At 39.9% G+C, this 10,537-nt stretch overlaps 1 protein-coding gene across 1 annotated transcript in view; it reads left to right on the top strand.

Annotated features, from left to right (window-relative positions):
* The first annotated feature begins 8,188 nt into the window (after positions 1-8,188).
* The window catches only part of Nrcam (neuronal cell adhesion molecule), a 78,775-nt gene continuing 76,426 nt past the window's right edge, over positions 8,189-10,537 (top strand). The window contains exon 1 of the mRNA XM_035445653.1: positions 8,189-8,403. The gene's annotated coding sequence lies outside the window, so the exon portion shown is untranslated. The remainder of the gene's footprint in view (positions 8,404-10,537) is intronic.

Genomic DNA, 10,537 nt, shown 5'->3' with positions numbered 1-10,537 from the left:
AGCCCTTCTGAAAGGTTTCTAAGTAAATGATTGAAACCTTTGTGATACCACCTTGAGTATGCTTAAAGAAAATATTTTGCAATTTTGAATTTTCACTTCAGTTGTTTTGTTTGTGTATCACCACAATTTCTAAGTGAAAAGAGTAAAAATCATAATATATCTTGAAATGTATTACCTCTAAAATGTTAGCTTTGTCTTTATTTTCCTATCTGCTATTTTCTTCTCATTCTCCCTCCTCCCCTCTCCCCTCTAGAAGGATAAATATATTTAATTTTTAGGAGAAACAAGTGCTAATTTTTATCCACAAAAAATATTACACAAAAATTCAAACTGGAAACACTCAAGGAGACAGTAGACTTAATGTAGTCCACCAACTTGATTACAACCATAAAGTTCTTCTGTCCTGAGTGTTCCACTGGGGAGTGGGACAAGAAACATTTCTTCAGGGTGCTGTTCCTACACTGCTTTCTGAATGCTGTTTCACACTTTTGCAGTAGAACACACTTTCTATGGACTCTGTGTTGATGGTGTCAGCAGTCCGTGTAGATGGTGTCAGGAGTCTGTGTAGATGTCTCAGGAGTCTGTTTAAATGGACCTTCCTGAGAGGACAGCCTCTCAGCACAGACAGCAAAATATTCCAAAGCTGAGTCAAATGTCAGATTGATTACCTTTCATAGTACAGAAAATGTAGTTGCCAACATGTATGCTTTTATGTGCTTATGTTAGAGAACATGGCCTCCTAATATTGAACTTCTTGGAAACTGAATTGTATCTAAATGTGCAGGGTGCAGATTATCTTTGGGGATAAATTTGATAAATTTCCTTGCAAGCAAAAGTCTTCTCTTTGGTGTTTGTGTGTGGGTGCGCGTGTGTGTGTGTGCGCGTGCGTGCGTGCGTGCGTGCGTGCGTGCGTGCGTGCGTGCGTGTGTGTGTGTGTGTGTGTGTGTGTGTGTGTGTGTAGAAAATGGAATGTATGAGAAGTTAAATATTTCATATATTGCTTCCCTGTCCTACTGATAAATTCTTTGTAGTGCTCAATACACATCAGCTAGAAACTGAGATTTGTTCTTTATGTGGAATAGCCTCTGGCTGCAATAAGCAGCTCCCAGCTCTGGGGTTTATGCTAATACAAATTTCCCCAACACTGATAACAAGTGGAAAATGCAATTCTTCATGTCTTGTCAGTCTCCATTCCCCACTTTCATGGTTTTGTTGTGATTATGCATGGGTTGGATCTCTTAGTAAGATTTACTTTGAAATATTGCTGAGAGAATTACAAAAGACTGTGGCGTGGTAAGAATGATGTCTGTTGGATTTTTGTAAATCTGGGACTTTGCTTCCATGTTCAGCCCCATGTTTAAGGAAAGACCAGATTATAGGGGAAAAGAATTCAGAATTGCAGCTTAAAAGGAGACAGAAGAGGTGTTGAGCCAACCAGCATTCACATCATCAGTCAGACTGGCTCACCCAAGCTTTTTGCTCCCTGACTCATCATTGCTGACAATCCTGCAGAATATTACTTCTAAGATTCTTTCTTAAAGCAACTCTGGCTGATGGGAAACAGAGCCTACTCTCTGTGACAGGAACATTAGTGTCTACTAAATACTCCTCATGTACCCTGGTGTTTGCCTGACTCTCTATGATTGCAGTTGCTGACTCTAACTGGTAAATCAAAGGCAGCAAAAAACAAGACATGCACTGTGTGCATCCACACATACTCACACACACAAAAACACAAACACGTATTGCTTCTGGGTAAGACATGGGCACTATGGAGGCCATTTGTTGAGATGGCAGCATCACAAAGTGGGAGCCTCCTTAAAGCTGGAGAAAAGGACCCTGCACATCCACTGTACATTAATACAAGACAGACATAAATTATATTGTGTATATTGTGGTAAGCACCAAATGCTATGTTAATTTCTCATGCCAGTGTAAGCTACTTCGATCCCTGCCCATTCTTCTCCCCGATTTGCACTGTTCAGAAAGACACACATTTGGAGATGCTGAACTGGGTGCCACATCCTTATCTTACATGGCTCATTTTATTCCAGCAAGAGTTATGAAGTTTATCTTAGAAATGTGATATAAGGCCAGCCTGGTCTACAGAGTGAGTGCCAGGATAGGGTCCAAAGCTACACAGAGAAACCCTGCCTCAAAAACAAAAACAAAAACAAAACAAAAAACAACAAAACAAAAACAAAAACAAAAAAAGAATGACACCGTTTTTTTTTGTTTTTTTTTCAAAGAGAAAAAAACCCTGGCAATCACTCCAAAGCTTTTTTTTTTTTTTTTTTTTTGGTATTATTAAACAGCTGCCATTTTGCCACATGTCATTTGCTTGACTAAAAGAGAAAATATCATTCAATAATGATAATAATAATGTCAGAATTTTTGCTAAGTTTTTAATAACCTACATCTGACTCTTACACCTTTTCAGTGGTATCCATAGAAATTGCAGTTGACAAGAAGGTAGGCAGTTTGTTTCAGTCACTACAAATGTTTCTAAATATCTCACTCACAACTCTGGTATTCAGAAGTAAATTGCTACTTTTTTAGACTTCTCTGTTAGAGCAGGTTCCTAATTTCCATTTAAAAAACTGGAACTTTGCCTCTTTTGTGTTACATAAAGGAAATCAGTGGGCAAATGGACCCTGTGATAAAGGAATAGGCCTGCTCCTATGGCTTGGCCATTTTTCTTTCCTTCATACCCTCTTCTTCCCATTACCATTGATGAGAGAGTGAGAGGGCTAGGGTCAGGCTGATCACCATCAGGATGCTGCTGTGGTTGCTGGAGGCAGGAGAGTAGAAGTGAGGACAACAGCGCTGAAGCCCATCACCCTGTTTTCTAGTCTTGCTTTTGCTTTTCTGAATTAGGAATAAGTCGATGTAATGACCAAGAAAAACAATTAGGCATAATCTACAATCACTTCAGTATAAAGAAGCTTACAATAAACTGTCATCGTGAACTGTCTTTTTTTTGCTTATTGGGGAAGTTAGATGTGTCTGAGAAACACAACCCTACTATGTAACTTTTGGATGTACTAATTTATGTATATAGTACAATAACTTCTAAGAATCCAAAATGTTAGGTCACATTCAATGTAGAAATCTGTCATAAGACAATTTGTTCATTTTGAATTCCAGTGTTTTTACAGCTATGGGCTTGGAAAGACACCAGTGCATTGGGCTTGTTGGTCCTCCTAATGTACCTTTCTGGTTGCAAGAAACTTCAACTTGTCTTCATCCATTGCTGAAGGTATCTGTGGTTCTATAACAGACCACTTCACGATCCTAGACTTAACACAACAGTTTACCACTTCCTGTGATTGGAAGGGTTGACAGGGGTTGTGGTTTAATAGATCACTGATGCTTTTGCTTTCATCTAGGGCCAGAAAGCCTCAAGTCATTCTTTTCTCCTCCCAAGATCGCTTTCCGTGGGCTATCCATCATCCTTAGTCTAGTTCATTTTTCCCAGAGGGAGCAGGTCATCACACTCCTGCTTGTAGGCTACTTGGCAGAATTTCAGTGCCAACACATATCATATGGCAAAACCCAGAGTCACTGCAAGAGGGGACCACATAAGAGCAGGGATGGCTGAGAGGAGTACTTCCTGAGGGCCATCAATATAACCTTCTATCTACGTTTCGTGTTTGTTGTAAAATACAGGGATGGACGAAAGAGGAGAAGACATCATAATCACAGTCAATTTCTGCCCAAGCCCACAGAGAACTAGAATATTGCTTGCGATACCAGGAAATTTAGCCTGGCCATGCAAGGGTGGCACGTGCTTATCATCTACCAAATATTCTGTGGATGCCATTGTCACAACAATCTGTTCCTGCTCCTACAGATCTTGACCGACCCCATCTTCATTCCACTTTTAATACCTCATCTATCCTCAGCTTTCTCATGGCTGCTCATAATGCTATCTATATTTGACCTTTGGCCTTTGTTCTTGCTCCAAACTGCTGCCTCACTCTCTCTTCCTGTCTCATACTCACCCTTCCCCCAGAAAGGAATTTGTTAGCATTTAGTTGGTCACTCTTAATTCCCTTTCAAGTTACCAAGTCATCTCATAGCCTTTACACAGCCTGCCGGCCTTTGTTCAGACACCCACTCTGATTCTTTTAGCCTTGGTCAGGCTTGGGCTGCAGGGAGAGGGGGTAGTTATAGGAAACCAAGTGTCAGATTGAGAATAGAGTATCTCCTCCCTTCTGTTTAGCTGTTGTGACTGGATTAGAGGTGGGATAAAAAGACCGTGCCTTTCCATTTTTCAAAGAAAATTTTTCTCCCCTACTTCAACCACCTTTACTTTTGCAGTCAGCTTTCTCATTCTGAAGAAATCTGAACAGTGCTGGTTGGATACCTGGCGAGACAAGTGTGGAACAGGTGCGCTTTTTGCTCCAGTTGCCACTGGCCTGGTGCACGTGGACTTTCTATTAACCCTGTCTTATGCTTTGTCCTAACTCTCTCATTTATATCATGGTCTCATATCAAGTTACTTCTTTTCCTGTTACTGCTATGCTAAGTAAAATAGTGGATGTCTGGATGATATCATATATGAGAAATAACTAGATTTTACCAAAAGACTGGTATCTTTGTGATCTTCATGTCTTAAAAGTCTTATCTAATTTTCTAAATCTAAAAGATTTTAAGATATTGGTTATTTTTACTATTCATATATGAAATATCTTTTAAAGGGTTTGTGAAGCAGGGTTTTGGTGGCTCACACCTTTAATCCCAGCACTCGGGAAGCAGAGACAGGTGATCTCTGTGAGTTCGAGGTCAGCCTGCTCTACAGAATGAGTTCCAGGACAGCCTCCAAAGCCACAGAGAAATCCTGTCTCGAAAAAACAAAACAAACAAACAAACAAACAAAAACTTGGTGGTAGTAACTACTTCCTGATGGCAAAGCTGGATTGCTGGCTCTTTAATTTTTTTAACCTTATGACTGCTTAACAAAATGAACTGTATTATTGTTATTGTTGCTGTTTTGGAGTCAGGGACTTGCTTTGTAGTCTGGGCTGTTTGGAACTCTCAACCTCCATGACTTTACCTACCCATGTGTAAAATCAACCCTTTACAGACTGCCTTGTCTCTATTATCTTAACTTGTTATTCTTATAAAAGGCCAGGGCTGTCATGTGGTATAATTTTGGGGATCCCTATTCACATGGGAAACAGTGTGCAGAGACCCTTGACAGTGCTTTGAGCAGCCATGTGAAAATCATCTATATATAGACTCCAGCAGCCCTTTAAAAAAATCATCCAGGACTAAATTTGGTAGGTGTGGTTGCTTATGGACTAATTGCAGTGTAAGCAGATGTGGAAGAAGGAGAGATGCTGAATTCTTTCAGGAAATGGCAGAGTGAAATGAGTAGAAACAGCAGAACTTGTTAGAAGAACCAGCTATCTAGGTCTGGTATTTCATATATCATGGCGGGGGTGGTGTGGGGTGTCCTCAGCATGTGGCTGCCAGACTGCGTTGTGGAGTCCTTATCAGTGAGTAGGTTGCTAGAATTTGTTTTAATTTTTTATGACATCTATTGTGTTGGGGAAAGAGGTTCCGTATGCAGTGGCGCATGTATCAGTGTCAAGAGGACAATTGTGGGAGTCTGTTATTTCCTTCTGCCGTGTGGGTTTGGGAATTAAACACTGGTTGCCAGGCTCAGCAAAGAGCACTTTCACCCTCTGAACCATCTTGACATCAGCCCTAGAACTTACTTTGGAGATTGTTGGGCAGACAGGCTATCTGCATATAGGGAGGAGCCTAAGTGGGATTCCTGTATAGAATAGCCCTTAGTAATACAGCATCAGCTGTCATTTTGATACAGCCTCAAGTCATCACAGGCGGTCTCTATTTCGGAACCTGATAAGCCTACATGTTTGTAAAGGATGATTTTGGTTGCTGATTAGTGTAGGAGCATCTAACCCACAGTGGATGGTACCATCCCTAGGCAGGTGGGCCTGGACTCTATGAGAAAGCTCACTGAGCATGAGCCAGGGAGTGAAGGAGAGAGCAGACCACCAAAGCTTTCATCTTTGTTTCCAGCTTCCAGTTCCAATATGGAGTTGCTGCCCTGACTTCCCTTAATGATTGATTGTAATTTGGAAGAATAAGCCAAACAAATCCTTTTTGTTTGGAAGGTGATTTTGGCCAGAGGGTTTTGTCACTGCAACAGACAGCAAACTACAACAGTAGCCATCGTAATGGGGATTTTTCTTCCCTCATCTGTTAAATGGATATATTTACATTGCTTTTCTGTTTTCTGTTGTTTTAAAATGTATCCAGTAAGATGCTCAGTTACAGTACTTGGAGGAATAAAGGTTTTTGAGCTTTTACTAGGATACACTGTCGCCTTAGTCTTATGTCAACTGTCACACAATTTAGAGTTATCTGAATGGACAGAACCATAATTGAGAAAGTTCTTCCATAAAATCCAGCTGTAAAGTATTTTCTTAATTAGTTATTGATGAAGGAGAGCTCATTGTGGGTGGTGTCACCCCTGGACTGGTGGTCCTGGATTCTATAAGAAAGCAGACTAAGCAAGCCACGGGAAGCAAGCACCTCTGCATGGTTTCTGCGTCAGCTCCTGCCTCCTGGATCCTTCCCTGTTGGAGTTCCTGTCCTGATTTCTTTCAATGATGAACCAGGTTGTGCAAGTATAAGCCAAATAGTACCTTTCCTCCCCAACTTGCTTTTTGGTCATGGTGTTTTGTCACTGCAATAGAGACCCTAAGACCCCTCTTATTGTTTATCTTTTCTTAGATACTGTTTCATCTTAGTAGTTTCATTTTGATTCTTTATAGAAGCCCTACTGTAGGATTCCCTTGACTGAGGAAAATGAGAGACATGCCCTTTAAAGACTCACGTAGCTTGCCTTGCTGTTTGTAGAGATCATTAAAGTCTCTGCGGTCCATATGTCATGTAGGCTTTTCTTTAGCTTGGCGTGATCTGTGGCTGTACTGACATAACGGTGGCTTTGTGGAGGATTTATGGCATCTTCTTTCCATGGCCCCAGACACAAATCTGTGACTGAAAAGCACAGGAATAACTAGGCTTATGGCTTACAGTAAAAATATTTACAGCATAAAGAGTGACCATCTCTGAGTTGGACACTGGGAAACAGTCAGGATAATGGCACATCCAGTGTCAGGGCAGCCAGAAAGGCCAGCTGCTGACATGCTACCAGTGGCAGTGATTAGTGTGTCCTGGGAGTCCGGGCATGTCACTATTTAGTTCACTGGCTTGGAGAGTGCAGATGAGCCCTTGTGCAGTCATCACTGACACCGCCCCCATGCTGGATACAGAAAAGCACAAACAGCACAGAAGAAAATGGTAAATGATGCTCAGCCTTCCTGTCCTGTTGGAGAGCTGACTTTTAAAACTTAAAATAACTGCAGTTCTCACTTTAGAGAAAAACAAGGTTTTATTTTCCTTCTAAAAACAGAGACTTTTTACATAAGTCACAGGACAGCTACTTTTCTGAGGCTTTGTGTGATTTTTTGTCAAAACTTTAGATTATTCTTTAAAACTATATAGTAAATCACACTCTATGATTTAATATGAATTTGAGGCAAAAAAAGCACAAATGAACCTTGAATTACATTTCTTCTAGAGTGGAGAAAAGAAATACTGAAATTTTTTTCCAGTTCACAGATTCTATACATAATGTGAAAATATGCTTTTAATGGAATTATAGAAATATATACTAACGGGCTTCACTGCTTATCTTACTATTGATCATTGAAACAGATAGATGATTTTAACTATCTAGGTGACTTATGGGAGTTGACAATAATCTTTTTCAATGTTTTACATTGTCTAATAGTAAATACTTTTTGAAAATTTCAAGCTGGCACACTCCTTATCCTTGACTGGGGTGTTATTTCACATTGGGACTTTATTCCTTTTAATCTAATTACACGAAGAATTTAGTTTTGGCCTGTGATTCTTACTTACTGACTGTTGAATAGCTGTCACCTCCCAAGGTGACATACAGGGCAGGTAGTTCCTGATTGGGTATGTTAACGGGAATAAGGAAGGTGCAAAGCAAGAGTTTTTCTTTGTGCAACATTCTTTTCACTGAGCAAAAACTCAGTTTTCTGTTGCTGTATTTGATTTTAGTTTGATTGAGTGCTGGAGAGTTAATGCTGTTGTTGAGTGCTTGGAATGCCACCTTTGAGGGCATGTGAAGGAGGAGTGGGTGATTTTTCTCTGGTAGGAGTCAGGGATGGGCTGAACCATTGCTTTGTCCTGCCCTAAGAGAATATTCACTGGAGATGATCTTGTGGCTAATGGTGCAGTTAACTTCCAACCTTTGAAGAGAGACCTTATTTTCTCCTATTATAGTTCCTAATCTCCCAATACTGTGAAGATTTATTGCTCGTGATTCTTTCAGTAAGTACTCTTTCAGCTTTTCTAAAACTTGTGTTTTCTTTATCATATACACTGTGATTTTATATGTAATCTATTAATTTCATGTGTACTTTAAAAGGATAAAGATAGGTCAGTGATGGTTTATCCTATATGAATCTTTTCTCATCGTTTCTCTATGTGGGGCGGGGGAGATAAACATTTAAGACATCAGGGAAAATGTGTAATAAGTGAGGAACTTAGAAACTGTGTGTAGCTACTTAAGATTCTACAGACATTGCAGTACATATAATACAGATTTGGGGAAGCATTTGGGTTTTCCAGTATCTATTTAGAGGGCTGAGTGCTTGAATTTAATAAACTTAATTTACATGGTTTATAAATCAGGCAGGCAAGTAGTGTGTGTTCTAGAGTTTAACTTTGCTGTTTTACCCTAGCGTATGTTCTTTGTAAGATCTACTTGCTTTAATGCCCTTTGGGCCCTTTACTTTCACTTTTCCTGAAGCTTTTATTGAATTATAATTAGCACTAAAACCGGCAGATCTGAGGCAACCTAAAACCTGTGATTGTGTGGTGGTGATGTGTTGTAGGCACACAGAAAGGTGGATTGCTTTGAATCTGGGTCAGAAATTCTTGAACAAGCTCCCCTTCCTACTTCTTAATGCCACCTCGAGGCGAATGTTTACAATGGAATAAAAGATAAACTTTCTGGATCTTGAACCATATAGGATGAATGTTGGAGTCACAAAAATGTATTTATATAAGCACAATGCCTAAGGTTTGCTAGTTTCTTTCTTTGTATCTGTTCTGTAAGAAGTCCATCTAAACCAAATTGAAATCTGAATTTGGTTGCTAGCCAAACACACATTATCCTCGTTGTTTAATTTTTTTCATATGTCTGTGCTTTATCCCATGCAGGGAGCTGATATTACAACTGATTTATCTATGATGATTAGATTCTGGTTTGCAAACTGCATGTTATAGGAAAAATATAGCTCAGGTTATCCATGGCCAATCTATTTGAATATAATCAATTCAGTAATCTCAGGGCTCCACTGTGTTCTTTTTTCTTTAATCCCTTTGTTTTGTTACTACAAATGTTTATTTGCTTCCTTCCATGCTCCAAGCAGGCTACTGGGATGCAGATGGGGAGTAGTAGAGATTAAGCCACTATCCTACAGAAACACAGTCTAGTAGAAAAGATGGATTTCATAAAAATGCATGACTACTTAAATAATAAAAGTTATACATATAATTCACTAATGAAGCCTGCAGAAGCTACCTTAGGTTATTACAGTATTGTTCCCTTTTGCCCACCCAAGATCCATTGCACACGGGTGCCTTTCCTCCCTGAGAAGACACCTTTCCAGGTGGGGCAGACATCTTTCTCTATGGCTGGGCTCAGGTTTTCAGTGTGCTGCTTCTCCATACAGGCTGACATGACAGTGAGATCAGGGGAACACAACCCACTTTGGCTATTTATTTATGGTTTCATTTGTTTGTTTTGAGACAAAGTTTCACTTGTAGCTCCAAGATGAACTTGGACTCACTATGTGGGTGAATATGGTCTTAAACTCCCAGCAATCCTCCTGTGTCAGCCTCCCAGGCGCTGAGATCATGGTACATACAAATATGTACGTATGTATGCATGCATGCATGCATATGTACATACATGCAGGAACTTTATGTATACAATGAGAAATTTCCAGAATCCAGAGGTGATGCTGGAATGTTTTCTAGCTGATGTTTCTTGAAAAGAACCTCCTAAGTCATTTATGAAAAACAAATAGGACTTTGATAAACAAATAGGGTGGATAAGGCTTTCCAAGTAAAGGGATGGGATAAAATGAGTCGAGGGGGGAGATTTTAGGGCACATTAGAGGATTAACACAAAAAAATATAGAAAGGAATCATCTAGAAAATAGTTGCAAGGAAGTGCAAAAAAGCTGGTGGAACCAATCAGTCCAGGTCATGGAGGGGTTTTAAACTAATACAGTGACTCTCAATATTTCACCAAAGAAGAACTTGGAGAAAATAATTGATGAGCACTGTTGAGGAGAGTGACTGCTGAGGACAGCCTGGAACTCACAGCTCAGCTGGCTCTGAACCTGTAGTGTAGGTAAGAAATGGAGACGACATGAAGTTCATGTCATCTCCT

Source organism: Cricetulus griseus, chromosome 5 (assembly GCF_003668045.3).
Source record: "Cricetulus griseus strain 17A/GY chromosome 5, alternate assembly CriGri-PICRH-1.0, whole genome shotgun sequence".
Lineage (NCBI taxonomy): Eukaryota > Metazoa > Chordata > Mammalia > Rodentia > Cricetidae > Cricetulus > Cricetulus griseus.
This window is presented reverse-complemented; position numbering and strand designations above follow the sequence as displayed.